This window comes from Silene latifolia, chromosome Y, assembly GCF_048544455.1.
Source record: "Silene latifolia isolate original U9 population chromosome Y, ASM4854445v1, whole genome shotgun sequence".
In the NCBI taxonomy this organism is placed as follows: domain Eukaryota; kingdom Viridiplantae; phylum Streptophyta; class Magnoliopsida; order Caryophyllales; family Caryophyllaceae; genus Silene; species Silene latifolia.
The window spans coordinates 394,675,030-394,690,868 of NC_133538.1; positions in this window are offsets into that span (position 1 = coordinate 394,675,030).

Genomic DNA, 15,839 nt, shown 5'->3' on the forward strand with positions numbered 1-15,839 from the left:
AGCCTTGTTCAGTGAATCTCAGGGCTTGTTATGTGAAACTTGGTCGTGGTTTAAAATCATCTATTTTGCTCTTAATTTTGTAAATCTCAGACCTTATCTTGTGAATCTCAGACCTTGTTCAGTAAATCTTTGGGCTTGTTATGTGAAACACAAAGCTAATATTCTTAAACATGGTCATAAGTTGTTGAAATTGCCTATTTTGTTATTTCTCTTATCTTGTGAATCTGAGACCTTGTTTAGTGAATTTTAGAGCTTGATTTGTGACCAAAGATCTCTAACAATAGATAATGTGGATTTTGTGACTTGCAGCCGTATTCAAAAAAGCAAGACATCGCTTTTCCATGTGGCACATTATGAAGAAAGTAATAGACAAGGTTGGGAGCACAATTTGCAAAGAGACTGATTTCTTAAGTCGTCTGAACAATGTTATCTGGAGCGAGGACTTGGAGCCTGAGGAATTTGAAGAGAATTGGGCTAAGGTCATTAGCGAGTTTTCGTTAGAAGAAAATAAATGGTTGACTGACAAGTTTGCGGAACGAGATCAGTGGATACACGCTTCTTTCAGGAATGTGCCGATGGGCAACATTTTAAAAACCACACAAAGATCAGAGAGTTCGAATAGCTTCTTCAAGAGATTTGAAAATAAATATGGGACTCTCGTAGAATTTTGGATGAGATTTGAGAGTGCCATGGACCAACAAAGGCACAATCTAAAGTTTCTTGAAGCACAGAGCCACAACTCAATGCCTGAAACCCTATTCGAGTCAAACTGGGAGGCCCATGCAGTGAAGGTCTATACACATAAAGTGTTCTTTGACTTCCAAGAGGAGGTTAAATTTTCGGTAAATGCATGTAGTGTTTGTGGATACACCCCTCCAGATCCAGTAACTAACTTTGAAGTTTCAATTGTTGAGGACGCAAACAAGCGAAAGAAATATGCAATTGAGTACAATATGAGAACAATGGATGTCCGCTGTGCATGTAAATTGTTTGAAAGGAAAGGGATCTTATGCAACCACATCATTTGGATTTGCTCGGGAAAGTTTAAGGAAATAACTGAGAAATACATTTTGCGTAGGTGGAGTAAGAATGCACTCAGAAACACGGTTTATGATTTGAATGGAAATCTTCTGGAAAACTATGATCTTACTGGTAATAGTAAATTTGGAATGTCTTGGGTGTGGTCTGAGATTTACACAACTATTGGTATGCTCAAAAGAAAAGAAGAAGAGTCAGATATGAGAGAGTTTGCCAAGCTAATAAAAGAATTCCAAGAGAAATTGGAGCCAAACCCAAAACCTTTGACCAAAGAACAAGAATTGGAGGCCCTTCTCAACTGCAAGGCTCCGAAAGAAATCAAGATCTTACCACCTAAAGTCTCTAGAAACAAAGGTAGTGGTAAAAGGATGGTGAGCAGCAAGAATAAGGCAATTATGAAGGCAAAAAAACCGAAAAGGTTGTGTGCTAAGTGTAAACGCATGTCACACCACGATAAAAGAAATTGTCCAAATGAGTTTGCAGAGCATCCTCCTGAGAATCAAGTATGTATAATTCTAATTGAAAATGCAACTACTATTGTCGACTAATTCTTTTTTTTTTTTTTTTTAAAAGTATCTAATCAAGGTTTGATTCTTCACATAGGGAGGCACATCGGAAGAAGAGGAAGAAGGGGAAGAAGTCGAGAATGAAGAATGATATAAAGGAGTATTCTTAAGCAACGAGAATAGAGATTACGATTGAAGAAGACAAGTTATAAGCTCGTTTATTTTGGTTAATGTTGTGAATCCTATGAATCCTGGACCTTATTTTGTGAAACTGGAACGTAAAATTGTAAAACTTGGTCCTGAATCTAGCGTCAAGCGTTTTTATCATTTCAGACCTTATTTTGTGAATCTCAGACCTTATCTTGTGAATCTCCGACCTTGTTCAGTGAATCTTAGGGCTTGTTATGTGAAACTTGGTCGTGGTTTAAAATCATCTATTTTGCTCTTAATTTTGTGAATCTCAAACGTTATCTTGTGAATCTCGGATATTGTTCAGTGTGTGGACAAGGCCCTCGAGAACTGCGTCCGCGGGATCCACACTAGGCATAATCGACTCGAGGTTCTTTCGAATCGAATTAAGACAAATTAGAGTCGCCACCAAGTTTTTTGGGAACTTGGAACCGTTCAAGTCAACTTTACACCTTTCATCGAAAAGCATAAAGCCCATCGACTACGAGTGATTAAAGATAAAGACTTGTACCCTATATCACTCGATTTGAATGACTCTCGTAATCCAATGGTATTTAGACGGGTCCACAAACCATATATCTTGAGTAAGGGGTGAGGGTACGTGTTGGGAAGCCCATAAGGACACCCAACCCCGCCCGTCGATAACGGCCTCTACTAAGTCAAGTGTCGGATTTCAAACAAGGTCATAGCTACTACGATGTATGATATGCAAACGTTGTTTTAACCCTATCATGTGACAACAATTTCTATGTCGTTTTAGATGCAACTAAACTAACTTTGTCAAAGTTCTAATTTAGCATGTGGGTTGATTGATCTAAGCAACATATAAACGAAAGCAAACAAGGCTTAAGGGGGAATGGGGGAGCCGTTGGGATCTACCTATTACAAACCAGGCATTTCATGCCGACGCAACGATAAATTAAAGATACAACTCGATCTAAATACAACGCTATACACACGACGCAATACACGGCCATTCGGCCTAGAAAACCGTGCACAAAGGGGTGACTCACGGCCTACATGACACACGGCCTTGGGTCACTCCTCGTAATGCGTGCTTTCACTTAATCTTATCGAATTAAACATTGGGTCACGCACCAAAGCATGCATTAGCATAAATCGGGCCATGTTGCTTTAAACAACATGCGATTTACTACGCTCTTACTTGCATTGGGGCACAACCGTTTAACCAAACAAGACTAAGGTTTTTGAAAGAGGTTTTGGACTCGATAAAATAAAACTAATTAGAAAATTACAATTCGATAAACAAATTACAAATTACAAGCAACGAAACAACGAAGAACAAAAGGTATAAAAAACGAAGCAAGAAAGACAAAGAAGACGGCTAAGCTCACGGCCCAAACCACGACCACCCTCACGGCCAAGACAAGGCCATCCTAGTTCCTAGGTTAGGTTCATTGGTTAGATCGAATGATTGCGAAACGGATTAGAAAACGAGTTAGAAAACAAGTTATAAAACAGGTTGATCGATTGAGAAGAAACGCGCGAGTGTGTATTCTACACGGCCTAAAGGGTCCAATTAGGTCACAATATCATAAGATTAATGCTTACTCGTTGAGTGTTAATAGGAAGGTGCTAATCACGCACTCCTATGCTAGCAAGAAATCAAGTGATAAGAAAGATGTATTCAATTAGGTTATAGAATTGTTAATCGATTTTAAAAGCTATGTCGATGCCACCTAACATGTCTAATTAGGTTATTAAAATGATCGAATGTCGTCTAAATACGTCATATGTTAACAATCAGAGGTTAAACTAACATACAACGGATCCTAGGGTGTGTCGAATTGGCCGAAATAACAAAGGGGTCAAAAGCGAAGAGCGAAGTTAGAAATTCGTTTTATTTATGCCCTACCTTGAACACGAGGATATGTAAATGAGACGGGGGTGTACGACCGACTGAAGTAGCGGTTTATTTTCCCATCTCAAGTCAACGCGGGTGTTCATGGTGGTACTTTAACTCATACTCGGACTAAACTAGTTTCATAGTTAATTAAACAATCGATAAACAAAAACGATAAACGTATAAAACAAACTATAAAAGAACAAGCATAAAAAACGAAATAAAAAAGGAGAAAGAGGAGGATTTGATGCACCCTCAACCTACATGTATCGTTGACACCGTCTTGGGTCGTAATCGATGGTAGATTTTATCTCGAGAGGCCGTCGTCGACGAAGAAACAAAGCAAACACGCGTTTTTTGACAAATCTGGACAGCAACTTTCAAACGATGATTTCTCCCTCGTTTCACGACGAAAATTCGATTTAAAAGATGTTTTGAAAACTAGAAAGAGAGGAGAACAGAGATCTTAAAGCAACCCCTGCTCGTTTTGAGTTATTGGGCACGAAAAACGAGCACAAACAGAACTGGACAGACAAGAACAAACCACAAAAAACAGAGTGTATAACACTCTGTTTTTCGAGGGATTTCGTGTACTCTCAAGGGCAATTTGGCTCGTAAATCTTTGTCTAATGTGTAGATGGATGTTATGTGGTTAATTAGGAACAATAAAATCGAGTTTTGATGGAGGTTTGAGGGAGGAACGAATTGTTTTTCGAGGAAGACACACAAACAGTTTCAGTTTGTATGTCGGTTTTGTGGAAGGTTTTTGAGAGGCAATTAGGGTTTGTTTCTGAGGTTTAAAGCTTGTGAGTGATGGTAGGATGTGGGGAGAACTTAGAGGCCTGAATGTATGGTGAAGGGGTGGTATTTATAAGGAGTTAAAGTAGGGTAAAAGGGAAGAGAGGCAGACGGGCTCGGCTGAGCATAGCTGCTGTCCAACAGCTTTTGGGGGGTTTTCTAGGGTTCGTTTGGGGGTTTTTCTTGGTGATTAAGGTAAGGTAATATGGGTAGGATACTAGGGTATGGGTTAGGGTTAATGGGTACGGGTCTTGGTGGTATTTGGAGCGGGTTTTGGGCTCGAGAATTGGCACGCAAAACAGGGGGCTGCATTGGTTATGCGCGGGCTGTTGGGGGGTGTTTGGGGATGGAATTTGGGCCGTGGATAGGGGGTTCGAACAAGGGTGGATGGGTAGGGGCTTAGGTTGGTTAGTGTACTCGAGATTCGTGCCAATTCGTAAAGAAAACGGGCTCAAAAACCGAGCTAAAATCGAGCTCAAAAAAACATGTTTAAAAACGAGTTTTCTTCGCTTTTAAAATCGATTTTTCAAATCAATTAACCCATTAAAATAAATGACTTTTCAAATCAAATATACTCATAAAATGATTTTTCAAATCAATTATTTATTTTATTTTCAATAAAATAAACTTGGGAAAATAAATTCAAAATAAAATAAAATAAATTGAATTCACCTAAAAAACCATAATTTAAATATCATTTAAATTAATAAAAAGAACTCACTAAAAAAAACATTAATTTAAAAATCATTTAAATTAATAAAATGAACTCACTAAAAAAAACATTAATTTAAATATCATTTAAATTAATAAAATGAACTCACTAAAAAAACATTAATTTAAATATCATTTAAATTAATAAAATACTTCATCGACGACGCCCATTCTACATCGTAAAACGAACCCAAATAAATGACAGTGACAACTAAAGAATACATGTGTCCTATCATCATCGGGTGTTTGTCGGGTTCTCTATAAATTCCAATATCGACGGATACGGGTATCTACACAGTGAATCTCAGGGCTTGTTATGTGAAACTTGGTCGTGATTTAAAATCATCTATTTTGCTCTTAATTTTATGAATCTCAGACCTTATCTTGTGAATCTCAGACCTTGTTCAGTGAATCTTTGGGCTTGTTATGTGAAACTTGGCCGTGGTTTAAAATCATCTATTTTGCTCTTAATTTTGTGAATCTCAGACCTTATCTTGTGAATCTCAGACCTTGTTCAGTGAATCTTTGGGCTTATTATGTGAAACTTGGTCGTGGTTTAAAATCATTCATTTTGCTCTTAATTTTGTGAATCTCAGACCTTATCTTGTGAATGTCAGACCTTGTTCAGTGAATCTTAGGGCTTGTTATGTGAAACTTGGTCGTGGTTTAAAATCATCTATTTTGCTCTTAATTTTGTGAATCTCAAACGTTATCTTGTGAATCTCAAGCCTTGTTCAGTGAATCTCAGGGCTTGTTATGTGAAACTTGGTCGTGGTTTAAAATCATCTATTTTGCTCTTAATTTTGTAAATCTCAGACCTTATCTTGTGAATCTCAGACCTTGTTCAGTAAATCTTTGGGCTTGTTATGTGAAACACAAAGCTAATATTCTTAAACATGGTCATAAGTTGTTGAAATTGCCTATTTTGTTATTTCTCTTATCTTGTGAATCTGAGACCTTGTTTAAAGAATTTTAGAGCTTGATTTGTGACCAAAGATCTCTAACAATAGATACTGTGGATTTTGTGACTTGCAGCCGTATTCAAAAAAGCAAGAAATCGCTTTTCCATGTGGCACATTATGAAGAAAGTAATAGACAAGGTTGGGAGCACAATTTGCAAAGAGACTGATTTCTTAAGTCGTCTGAACAATGTTGTCTGGAGCGAGGACTTGGAGCCTGAGGAATTTGAAGAGAATTGGGCTAAGGTCATTAGCGAGTTTTCGTTAGAAGAAAATAAATGGTTGACTGACAAGTTTGCGGAACGAGATCAGTGGATACACGCTTCTTTCAGGAATGTGCCGATGGGCAACATTTTAAAAACCACACAAAGATCAGAGAGTTCGAATAGCTTCTTCAAGAGATTTGAAAATAAATATGGGACTCTCGTAGAATTTTGGATGAGATTTGAGAGTGCCATGGACCAACAAAGGCACAATCTAAAGTTTCTTGAAGCACAGAGCCACAACTCAATGCCTGAAACCCTATTCGAGTCAAACTGGGAGGCCCATGCAGTGAAGGTCTATACACATAAAGTGTTCTTTGACTTCCAAGAGGAGGTTAAATTTTCGGTAAATGCATGTAGTGTTTGTGGATACACCCCTCCAGATCCAGTAACTAACTTTGAAGTTTCAATTGTTGAGGACGCAAACAAGCGAAAGAGATATGCAGTTGAGTACAATATGAGAACAATGGATGTCCATTGTGCATGTAAATTGTTTGAAAGGAAAGGGATCTTATGCAACCACATCATTTGGATTTGCTCGGGAAAGTTTAAGGAAATAACTGAGAAATACATTTTGCGTAGGTGGAGTAAGAATGCACTCAGAAACACGGTTTATGATTTGAATGGAAATCTTCTGGAAAACTATGATCTTACTGGTAATAGTAAATTTGGAATGTCTTGGGTGTGGTCTGAGATTTACACAACTGTTGGTATGCTCAAAAGAAAAGAAGAAGAGTCAGATATGAGAGAGTTTGCCAAGCTAATAAAAGAATTCCAAGAGAAATTGGAGCCAAACCCAAAACCTTTGACCAAAGAACAAGAATTGGAGGCCCTTCTCAACTGCAAGGCTCCGAAAGAAATCAAGATCTTACCACCTAAAGTCTCTAGAAACAAAGGTAGTGGTAAAAGGATGGTGAGCAGCAAGAATAAGGCAATTATGAAGGCAAAAAAACCGAAAAGGTTGTGTGCTAAGTGTAAACGCATGTCACACCACGATAAAAGAAATTGTCCAAATGAGTTTGCAGAGCATCCTCCTGAGAATCAAGTATGTATAATTCTAATTGAAAATGCAACTACTATTGTCTACTAATTCTTTTTTTTTTTTTTAAAAGTATCTAATCAAGGTTTGATTCTTCACATAGGGAGACACATCGGAAGAAGAGGAAGAAGGGGAAGAAGTCGAGAATGAAGAATGATATAAAGGAGTATTCTTAAGCAACGAGAATAGAGATTACGATTGAAGAAGACAAGTTATAAGCCCGTTTATTTTGGTTAATGTTGTGAATCCTGTGAATCCTGGACCTTATTTTGTGAAACTGGAACGTAAAATTGTAAAACTTGGTCCTGAATCTAGCGTCAAGCGTTTTTATCATTTCAGACCTTATTTTGTGAATCTCAGACCTTATCTTGTGAATCTCCGACCTTGTTCAGTGAATCTTAGGGCTTGTTATGTGAAATTTGGTCGTGGTTTAAAATCATCTATTTTGCTCTTAATTTTGTGAATCTCAAACGTTATCTTGTGAATCTCGGATATTGTTCAGTGAATCTCAGGGCTTGTTATGTGAAACTTGGTCGTGATTTAAAATCATCTATTTTGCTCTTAATTTTGTGAATCTCAGACCTTGTTCAGTGAATCTTTGGGCTTGTTATGTGAACACAAAGCTAATATTCTTAAACTTGGCCATAAGTTGTTGAAATTGCCTATTTTGTTATTTCTCTTATCTTGTGAATCTGATACCTTGTTTAGTGAATCTTAGAGCTTGATTTGTGACCAAAGATCTCTGACTATAGATAATGTGGATTTTGTGACTTGCAGCCGTGTTCAAAAAAGCAAGACATCGCTTTTGCATGTGGCACATTATGAAGAAAGTAGTGATGACAAGGTTGGGAGCACAATTTGCAAAGAGACTGATTTCTTAAGTCGTCTGAACAATGTTGTCTGGAGCGAGGACTTGGAGCCTGAGGAATTTGAAGAGAATTGGGCTAAGGTCATTAGCGAGTTTTCGTTAGAAGAAAATAAATAGTTGACTGACAAGTTTGCGGAACGAGATCAGTGGATACCCGCTTATTTTAGGAATGTGCCGATGGGAAACATTTTAAAAACCACACAAAGATCAGAGAGTTCGAATAGCTTCTTCAAGAGATTTGAAAATAAATATGGGACTCTCGTAGAATTTTGGATGAGATTTGAGAGTGCCATGGACCAACAAAGGCACAATCTAAAGCTTCTTGAAGCACAGAGCCACAACTCAATGCCTGAAACCCTATTTGGCTCAAACTGGGAGGCCCATGCAGTGAAGGTCTATACACATGAAGTGTTCTTTGACTTCCAAGAGGAGGTTAAATTTTAGGTAAATGCGTGTAGTGTTTGTGGATACACCCCACCAGATCCAGTAACTAACTTTGAAGTTTTAATTGTTGAGGTCGCAAACAAGCGAAAGTGATATGTAGTTGAGTACAATAGGAGAACAATGGATGTCCGTTGTGCATGTAAATTGTTTGAAAGGAAAGGGATCTTATGCAACCACATCATTTGGATTTGCTTGGGAAAGTTTAAGGAAATACCTGAGAAATACATTTTGCGTAGGTGGAGTAAGAATGCACTCAGAAACCCGGTTTATGATTTGAATGGAAATCTCCTGGAAAACTATGATCTTACTGGAAATAGTAAATTTGGAATGTCTCCTAGTGTGATCCGAGATTTACGCAACTGTTGGTATGCTCAAAAGAAAAGAAGAAGAGTCAGATATGAGAGATTTTGCCAAGCTAATAAAAGAATTCCGAGAGAAGTTGTAGCCAAACCCAAAAACTTTGACCAAAGAACAAGAATTGGAGGCCCTTCTGAACTGCAAGGCTCCAAAAGAAATCAAGATCTTACCACCTAAAGTCTCTAGAAACAAAGGTAGTGGTAAAAGGATGGCGAGCAGCAAGAATAAGGCAATTATGAAGGCAAAAAAACCGAAAAGGTTGTGTGCTAAGTGTAAACGCATGTCACACCACGATAAAAGAAATTGTCCAAATGAGTTTGCAGAGCATCCTCCTGAGAATCAAGTATGTATAATTCTAATTGAAAACGCAACTACTATTGTTTACTAATTCTTTTTTTTTTTTTTTAAAAGTATCTAATCAAGGTTTGATTCTTCACATAGGGAGGCACATCGGAAGAAGAGGAAGAAGGGGAACAAGTAGAGAATGAAGAATGATGTAAAGGAGTATTCTTAAGCAACTAGAATAGAGATGACGATTGAAGAAGACAAGTTTTAAGCTCGTTTTATTTTGGTCAATGTTGTGAATCCTGTAAATCCTGGACCTTATTTTGTGAAACTGGAACATAAAATTGTGAAACTTGGTCCTGAATCTAGAATCAAGCGTTTTTATCATTTGAGACCTTATTTTGTGAATCTCATACCTTATCTTGTGAATATCAGACCTTGTTCAGTGAATCTTAGGGCTTGTTATGTGAAACTTGGTTGTGGTTTAAAGTCATCTATTTTGCTCTTAATTTTGTGAATCTCATACGTTATCTTGTGAATCTCAGACCTTGTTCAATGAATCTTTGGGCTTGTTATGTGAAACTTGGTCGTGGTTTAAAATCATCTATTTTGCTCTTAATTTTGTGAATCTCAGACCTTATCTTGTGAATGTCAGACCTTGTTCAGTGAATCTTAGGGCTTCTTATGTGAAACTTGGTCGTGGTTTAAAATCATCTATTTTGCTCTTAATTTTGTGAATCTCAGACCTTATCTTGTGAATCTCAGACCTTGTTCAACGAATCTTAGGGCTTGTTATGTGAAACTTGGTCGTGGTTTAAAATCATCTATTTTGCTCTTAATTTTGTGAATCTCAGACATTATCTTGTGAATCTCAGACCTTGTTCAGTCAATTTCTGGGCTTGTTATGTGAAACTTGGTCGTGGTTTAAAATCATCTATTTTGCTCTTAATTTTGTAAATATCATACCTTATCTTGTGAATCTCAGACCTTGTTCAGTGAATCTTCGGGCTTGTTATGTGAAACTTGGTCGTGGTTTAAAATCATCTATTTTGCTCTTTATTATGATTTTACAACTATCAAATATCTTTACAAGAGTTGATGAAGGCAACAATCTTTACATGAACCTTGACCCACTTTTGCTCAACTCAATGTCAATGTCAATGTCAAATTAGCTCAAATTGCTCAACTCAATGTCAAATTAGCTACATAAGTCACATAAGTGACCCAGAAAAATTATTATGACTTTACAACTATCAAATATCTTTACAGGAGTTAATGAAGGCAACAATCTTTACAGCCTCGTCCCACTTTTGCTCAACTCAATGACTTCACATCATCCCATCAACACGGACAATTGTCTTCTTTAATTAAACACATATACAACGAAAAACAAGTACAATCGACTTATTTACGAAATATTCGCCAAAGTTATAAAGAAATGAACTTCACATCATTTTTAAGACAATGAAGTGTACCTTTTTAGTATTTTTATTCCATTTAAGTAGTTCCAACATGATTGATTTTCGATATTGTGGCTATTTCTGCAAAGAGCGACATATATTAATGAAGTATATAGACAACCAACCTATCTTTATTTGGTGAATATCATACCTTGTTTTGTGAATCTCAAACCTTGTTCAGAGCTTGTTGATTTTAAACCACTTATAATGACCAAGTTTCACCAAAACAAGCTCTAAGATTCACTGAACAATGTCTGAGATTCACAAGATAAGGCTTTATTTTCGTATACTAATGAACTTACCTCAAAATATTCACTTTTGGTCTATAAACTATCATCGTCCAAGGCACTCAACCACTTCAACACAAAAACTCCACAATCATAACTAGACAAAAAAAAACAACAAATGGTTTAAAATCAACAAGTTCAAAATAATAACTATTGATCTGTTAACAAAAGGAAAAAGATACATGCTTATATACCATGTTGTTTGTTGAGGGACTTCGAGATTGACAAATTCGTTCGTGTGCATGAACTCCAAAGATTTATATGACTCTCCCATAATAGATGAAACATGAGGTAACTGAAAAAGAAAAGGCCATAACAAGATCAAAATATATTTTGGAGTATACTTTTAAAAGAAAAGGTAATAACAACAATATTTTGGAAAAAAAAAAATCATACAAGCTCTTTCGCATGCTTGTTGTCAGGATCCACATTAATATCCCTGCTTGAGTCAAGGATGAAATTTTTTCCCTGGTTTATATCACAGACACAAGCCCACCAATGCTCCGGCGGTGTGTTACTATGGAAAGGGATAAAAACCTGAGATAGTAAATGTACAAGACAAACCAAGAGATTAATGCTATAATAAGGAAAATAAGGTCCATGATTCAGAAAATAAGGTCAAGGATTTACAAAACAAGTTCACAAACTAAGGTCAAGGAGTTCACAAAATAAGGTCCAGGATTCACAAAACAAGGTCCAGGATTCACGAATTAAGTTCCAGGATTCACAAATAAGTTCACAAAATAAGGTCCAAGATTCACAAAATAAGGTCCAAGATTCACAAAATAAGGTCCAGGATTCACAAAACAAGGTCCAGGATTCACGAAATAAGTTTACAAAATAAGGTGAAGGATTCATAAAATAAGTTAACAAAATAAGGTTCAGGATTCAAAAAACAAGTTCCAGGATTCACGAAATAAGTTACAGGATTCACAAATAAGTTCACAAAATAAGCTCCAAGATTCACAAAATAAGGTCCAAGATTCACAAAATAAGGTCCAAGATTCACAAAATAAGGTGAAGGATTCATAAAATAAGTTAACAAATAAGGTCCAGGATTCACAAAACAAGGTCCAGGATTCACGAAATAAGTTACAGGATTCACAAATAAGTTCACAAAATAAGCTCCAAGATTCACAAAATAAGGTCCAAGATTCACAAAATAAGGTCCAAGATTCACAAAATAAGGTGAAGGATTCATAAAATAAGTTAACAAATAAGGTCCAGGATTCACAAAACAAGGTCCAGGATTCACGAAATAAGTTCCAGGATTCACAAATAAGTTCACAAAATATGTTCACAAAATAAGCTCCAAGATTCACAAAATAAGGTTTAGGATTCACAAAATAAGGTCTAGGATTCACAAAATAAGTTCACAAAATAAGGTGAAGGATTCATAAAATAAGTTAACAAAATAAGTTACAGGATTCACAAATAAGTCCACAAAATAAGTTCCAAGATTCACAAAATAAGCTCCAAGATTCACAAAACAAGTTCCAAACATATCAATGACCTAATAAGTCCACAAAATAAGTTCCAAGATTCACAAAATAAGCTCCAACATTCACAAAACGAGTTCCAAACATATCAATGACCTACAAATAAGTAAAATAAACATCACAAATATCTGACCTTGTCGATATGGCTACCAGCAAGTGGAGTGTAACTGTCCTTTATGTATTGACCCCAAATAACGGGGTTGTTTTTTCGATGAAGACCCTACAAGTCACAAGAACGCAATTTTAGAAACAAAGCAACTTTAAGAACGCAAAATACTTGAATATCAACATATAAAGGATTTGAGACAGACAAATATTGTTGTTGGCAAGTAGAGTAAATTTGTTCTACCGAGTGTGCACTTAATTCCAAACATATCAATGACCTACAAAATTAAATTTGTTAGGAAACATACACATCGAGTGACCTGATTTTATGAAACGTGAACAAAATGAAACAGGTTGAGTGGCGTGAACAAAATGAAACAGGTTACTTACCTGATCCATAATAAGGCCACGCGGTCCAAGCCTATGCAAAGCATCTCTTGTGACTTCCATCCATGTAGTGGACACCATAACCTCACTTCATTATTGATAAAATGCAATTAGTAGATATATTTTTTACAATAAAAAAAATCAAAAAATCAAAGCAAAAATATGACATTATTGTTTATCTTTCTTTGATCTCTTTCGAACAAAATTCACCAATTCCACGTCAGTGTATCGAGGCCATTCTAGTGCATCATTTTGTACTATTTCTTTGGATAGGTTCTCAGAACATGTAGTAATTTTATCGCACGCCCTCAACTCCTTACTGGCAGATGGTTTATTGAGGCCAGAAATAATTGGTGTAGAAGGGGGATCACTGTTCCCTACCACAGAAGGAGGAGGAGGAGTAGAAGTCTCAGGAGTACCTAGAACAGTAACGGTGGGGTGAGTGGGCTCACTTTTCTCAGAACATGTAATAATTTGATCGCACGCCTCAACTCCTTACTGGCAGAGGGTGTAGAAGGAGGATCACTGTTCCCTACCACATGAGGAGGAGGAGTAGAAGTCGCAGGAGTAGCTAGAACCAATAAGAGTGGGGTGAGTGGGCTCATTGACGAAACGGACATCATCAATAGCACTGGAACTTATTTGCATATATCTTACAATTGTTCTCCTTCTATTGTACTCAACCCACCGTTCTTGATTATGATGATCATCCGCTACCACTATGGGCTCAGAATGGTCAGGTTGTTCATCATTGACGGGAGGGACATCATCATTGACGGGAGGGACATCATCAATAGCAGTATTATGAGAGGGAGATAAAAGATGATCAGGTTGTTCATAAGCTTGAATACATGACGTTGAAGGTTCACCAAGTGGTATGATTTGGCATTCTGGTTTTGGTGGTGAACGACGTGACTGTATTGGTTGCAAAGCTTCACCCATCATGTCCAATGCCTCCAACAATTCAGCTAGATTATCCCCACTATTACCCTCCACACTCTCCTGGACATTACCCTCCACACTCTCCTGTACATTACCCTCCTCATTATTGTCTTCTTGAGATAACCTAAAACCATCTGCCATACCATCTACAGCTGCAACTAGTTTAGAAACTGTTGCTGAGGAAGGTAGTTTATTAATAAACTCAGTAGGAGGATCAGTAGGTTCTTCATCTTCAGAATGTTATTGTTCACTTGTTGGCTTTGAAGACTGCCTAAACTCAATAGTAGGCAAAGGTGCACTCGGTGGCTTTGAAGACTGCCTAAACTCAATAATAGGCAAAAGTGCATGTGCCTTATGTTGAGTGATGACCAGTGGAGGCTCAATAGAACCCCTGCCGAAAGTTTTATTGTCCGATTTTTAGTAATTCACTTCCTCCTTAAGTCTCTGGGATATAGCTTCTTTAGTCCAAGTTGAGAGCGTTGGAAACTGCCGAGTAATAAGGCGTGATTTGAAGACACATCAGTCTAGATAAATAAAAACCAAGACCATAATAGGTCCACCAAACCAATTTTCTTTCAACTTTTTGGTCTTCCACTCCTCCTTTTGCCAAGACTCGACTTGGGAAGCCAATTTACGTTTGATAAAATTGCACCAGTTGAATTCAGAGATCAACTCAGTGTTTACCAAACTTTTAAGAAGTCTCAAACTTGACCGATTGCCTACAACACCGCCTAAAAGAGCATTGAAGATATAAATGATGAAAGTGCGTTTGAAATCATCTCCACCATCTCTTTGTGTAGAGAGCTTTTGCATAATGTGTTTGACCTCAATGGAACTACCTTTGTATTGACTTCTGAACTCCTCCAAAACAGACACATAAGAAGGGCACTTATCTCCAATTTTTGCTTCTTCGACAATGTTTGGACCCATTGGCAATCCCAGGCACAGATGGATATCTTCCTCTAAAACAAGGAGTTTCCCATCACAAAAATATCCTGTAAAGGGGTCATAATTTGAAACTAGCCAGTACGCCAAGTGACCCGGAACAACATCTGTTTTAAGATGCAATAGAGAACCACATCCCATTTCTTGTATAGCTTCAATCTGTTTATCTGATGGTGGATTCTCCTTATTGTTGAGAAAGTTGTAAAGCCCAGCAGGAGACATACGAGTCCTCAACATAGGCAGTTTGTCTTTCTAAATTCTTGTCTTTTTTGTAGGTGGATCAGAGAGTGGTTCAGTAGCTTCAGTAGGTGCTTCGGTAGAATCAGTAGCTGGTTCAACACGTCGCTTCATTTTAGCTTGCTTCCTGTTATGCACCAAGTAAGGCAAAATAACATCAGAACTAAAATCCAAAATGTAAACATTTTAAGGAAGTTTGACAACATAGAAGGTGATTTCATGCACTTATTAACAAGTATAACAATATTATCTTCCAGTTTCACAAAACAGGGTCTGAGATTCACACAATTAGGTCCTAGATTCACACAAGTAGGTCCTAGATTCACGAAATGCAAATGAGATGTAGCTACTGAAAACTTAACCAACAATACATTTAAAAACTGGCAATATAGAAGGATAAGATAATGAAAACAGAGAAGGTGATTTCATCCACTTATTAACAAGTATAACAATATTATCTTCCAATTTCACAAAACAAGGTATGAGATTCACACAATTAGGTCCTAGATTCATACAAGTAGGTCCTAGATTCACGAAATGCAAATGAGATGTAGCTACTGAAAACTTAACCAACAATACATTTAAAAACTGGCAAAGAACATGCATCCAAAGAACATGCATCCAAAAGAACGATAAATTAATCACAAAACCATACG